This window comes from Etheostoma spectabile, chromosome 7 (assembly GCF_008692095.1).
Source record: "Etheostoma spectabile isolate EspeVRDwgs_2016 chromosome 7, UIUC_Espe_1.0, whole genome shotgun sequence".
Taxonomy (NCBI): domain Eukaryota; kingdom Metazoa; phylum Chordata; class Actinopteri; order Perciformes; family Percidae; genus Etheostoma; species Etheostoma spectabile.
The window spans coordinates 24,472,178-24,476,593 of NC_045739.1; positions in this window are offsets into that span (position 1 = coordinate 24,472,178).

Consider the following 4,416-nt stretch of genomic DNA (forward strand, 5'->3'; position numbering starts at 1 on the left):
CTGTTGGCCCGGCTGTTGGCCCGGCTGTTGGCCCGGCTCTGGACCAGGTGAGCCTCAAAGAATAAATCTCCATGGTTACTTGCCTGGGTTTAATTCAACCTGGTTTCGTGCAACCGAGTCAAAGCTAAATTAATCCAGGAAAACTTGAATATCCCGGCTTAATCCCTCGTCCTGGTTTCGTGCAACAGGCCCCGGGTACAAGCTGAAACCATAACAGGTTCTTGTCTTCCAGAGACTCCTTACCCGTGGCCCGTGTGTGTTCGTACGGTGATCGGAGTCCTCTACCTCATCACCATGATCAGCATCACCGTCTCCACCTGGAGGAAAGGTGAGTTCACGGTGATCAATGAAGTCGTGCTCAGAAACTCAAAACATTCAATTAGGTTTTCTTTCTTTTATTTTGAAAATTAACTTTGCTCATAATATCAGAAATAACTCCAATGCATAGGTGATAAACTGCCTGGTGCATCACCCCAAAAAACTAAAAAAAACCCAAGTTTTCTTTACACAATTACACATGAAAAGACATTTGCCGCATAAATTGTTCCAGAAAAGTTCACCAGAATGCAGGAAATTCATTGTTTGACGCTCAAAATGTAAATTTTGGTCCAAAGTGGAGCTCCCAAAGCCCCCAGTGCTGGTTGTTGTTCCTTGAACGGCCACACGGGGGACCTGTTGCTGCTGTTATCACAAACCTTTGTCCCGGCTTTCTACGAGAGATCATCTGAACTGAACAAGGCGTTTTTTTGAGATATTCTGCACACAAGCAAACGGACACATTTGGAAGTCATGTATAACCAATCACAGTAACGCTCAGCATCACCGGGAATCCTAAAAGACTTCAGCGGTCTCGGTCCAGAGCAACGGGACCTGCTGGTCCATGTCTGTCACTGTCTATGGAGGAAAGAGGCACGACAGGGCGACCAAAGTACTCTGACACTAAGGACAGTCACATGGACAGAATGGAGCGAGCAGTCAGCTCAATGGATGGGACCCCAGTGGGGGGGGGGGGGGATCATATTTCGGGGGCGGGGGAGGTGGTGCCACCTGTTGGAATTTAATTTGTTATATGTGCTTAAACATTGTGTGTGATTTGCATTATGCATTATACATTTAAGCCAAAAGGCAAAAGCATTGTTTCAACATAAATGAAGACATGTTGTTCATGCATTAAGATGTTTTGCAATACTTCTGTTCTATAACATGAGATGTTCTGGTTCATTCTGTTATGATCCAGCTCTCCTGAATGTGTCAGAAGCAGGAGTGATCAGGGTCCGCGTCCTGAATCTGGTTCCAGTCCCTCTTTTACAGCCCAACTGATCTTTTGCTGCTTGCAAGTCCTGAAAGCTGAGGGTCGTTAAACTTCAGTCACATTCCAACTGAAACATAACGAAAATAAACACACACAGACAATCACAACACTGGGACCTGGAGACCCCCCCCCCCCCCCACCCTTAGTGGTATAAGACCCAGGGGTCCAATGGCCAAAGAGCAGCAAGGAAGGGTGAGAGCTGTGATAGCTTGATCAGGTAACTTTGCCTCAGGATATACCTGTGTAATGAAAAGGACTTCCACAAACAACCACCTGAGAAGATACTGACTACATGCTGACCCCGAGACCGGAGCCCGGATTTAGCTCCAATACACCCCCCCCCACCCCCCACCCCCCCCATGTCCCTCTCCTAGGCCCCACCCCTTGCCCATGAATGCTGTGTGATGGACATTCGACGTTTTATACTACAGATCTCTTGGATCTTGTCCCATCGGTTCTTACAAATATCATTGGAAACTGATGAAAAAGTACGTTTTGAGTATATTTACTAAACAAATAATATAATTGAGCATGAACATGAGCTCTACTACGTGTGATTTTTGAGAAATGAAAAGCTTTTGCCACCCGAAAACACCTCAGGTCCATTGTTGTGTTTATCGCATTCTGCAAGGCGACAGGCACCGAGACAGGCAGAATGCTGCAACTACGCATGCGCAGAACTCACGAGGAAGTGATGTTCACGACCGACCTGGTCGCAGAGAAACAGGAAGTTGATCAGATCCAACTGCCGCAGAAACAGGTTAAGTGACTCAGGCCACCCACATGTCGCAGATAACAGGATAGTGAACACACATTGCGACAGGTGATGTCAAGTCACCAGTCGCAGAACAGAGAAGTGATGTCACGATACTCAGCAGCCAAACAAGAGAACGGAGACAAAGTGGGAAATATGCAGATTTAATCTTAACTATAATAACCACCAAATTAAGATTGGAAGCAAACGATGTTAGATTATATAAATCTACTATATATAATCTATTATTATAACTAACTTACTATATTATATACTATATTTAATATATAATATATAAATATAATATTATATATAATATTATAGCTTTTCTTGTGATGTAACTTTTATGTATTTGTGATTGGTTTCTATCTTTTTGTGGTTATGTTTTTCATCTTTATATCAACAATGAAACACACACACACACACACACACACACACACCACACACACCAAAACAGCACACACCCCACACACATCACACACACACACCACACCACCTAAACAGTATACACAGCATATACTGCTGATATTGTATTTTGTTTTTCAAAGTCACCAGTCCCTGGATGGAAATTGAAACTTGTCTTTGTATGAGGTGAATTGTGCCAATTGTTTAAACAGTATTTGGTTGTACTTTGTAAAGTTTAAAAAAATACAATACTAAAAAAAGAGCGGGGTTAAAATCAACTGTCCTCTGGCTGCTTTCTACACTGTGACGACCACACACTGTTGTCTCATCCCTTCCTTGTGTTCCTTGTTTTCCCCTCCCTGCTGTTTCTGTCAGTCTCGCACCTGTGGCTCGTCATCGCATGCAGAGCATCACACCTGTGGCTCGTCACCACATGCAGAGCATCAACACCTGTGGCTAGTCAACTGCCAGTAGCATCACACATGTGGCCGGTCACTGCAGAGAATCACAACTATGTGGCTCGTCATCACCGCCTGCAGAGCTCACACCCTGTGGCTAGTCACCACCCGCGCTGCCAGAGCATCACCCACATGGGATCGTCACCAACGCCAGCAAGCATCACACCTGTGGATCGTCACCACTGAGAGCATCACACCTGTGGCTCGTCACCCTGCAGAGAATCACACCTGTGGCTGTACCTGCGCAGCAATCACACTTGTGGCTCGGGCACCCTGCAGGGCATCACACCTGTGGCTGTCACCTGCAGAGAATCAACAACTGTGGCTCGTAACCCTGCAGGAGCATCACACCTGTGGCTATGCCACCGGCCCGAGCATCACACCTGTGGCTCGTCAACGGCACTTGCAGCGAATCACACCGGTGGTCTCTGTCACACCGCCTGCAGCGCATCACACATGTGGACTCGTCACCACTTGCCAGAGATCACACCTGTGGTAGTCACTGAAGTGCTCAACACCTGGGGCTCGTCACCGCAGGCCAGTGCATCACGCCTGGGCTAGTCACCCTGCAGAGCAGCACACCTGGGATTGTCACCCAGCCTGCAAGAGCATCACATGTGGCCTTCACCTGCAGAGCAATCACATACTTGTGGATTCGTCACCGCCTCTGAAGCAGCATCCAACTGGGCTCGTAACTGCCGAGCATCACCCTGGGCTCGTCTTCCTTCGAGATCGCACATTGGCCGTCAACTGAAGAGCATCAAACATGTGGTCGTCACGCAGAGGCCTAACAACTGTGGATCGTCACACCGCCTGCAGATCATCACACCTGTGGCTCGTCACCGCCGGCAGAGCATCACACCTGTGGCTCGTCACCGCCTGCAGAGCATCGCCCCTGTGGCTCGTCACTCATCACCCTCGCAGCTAAATACTCTGGTCCAGCGCTCTAATGAAGACTCGTTATTGATCCCCTATGGGGAAATTACAATTTACACTCTGTTGTTGTTACACGGGCCTGAAATACCCACATGCTCAGGTCCTATGCATGCACTAATGGAGAAGTGGGGGCTGCCTGTGGTGGACCAGCACCCTGAGCGGCTGAGGGGGGTCCGGTGCCTTGCTCAAGAGCACCTTGGCAGTGCCCAGGAGATGACCTGACATCTCTACAGCTACCAGTCCACACGCCGTACTTTGGTCCGAACGGGGACTTGAACCTGCGACCCTCCGGTTCCCAACCCAAGTCTATGAGAAAATGAGCCTGTTTCTCACTTTGTTTGTAACCGCAGAAAACATTTTTATAGATTTTATGGTCTCAGTCGCTAGTTTCTAGTCTTCTTTAACAGAGCGTGATACCACAAAAATTAGATTGGATTCCTTGCAACGCTCTTTATAAATACAACTAATCACTTTCATTCTTCTGATCTGAACTATTAGTCAAAATAATTCATAATTTCTGTTTTTTTAACTCAAATATTAGGTACAATTCT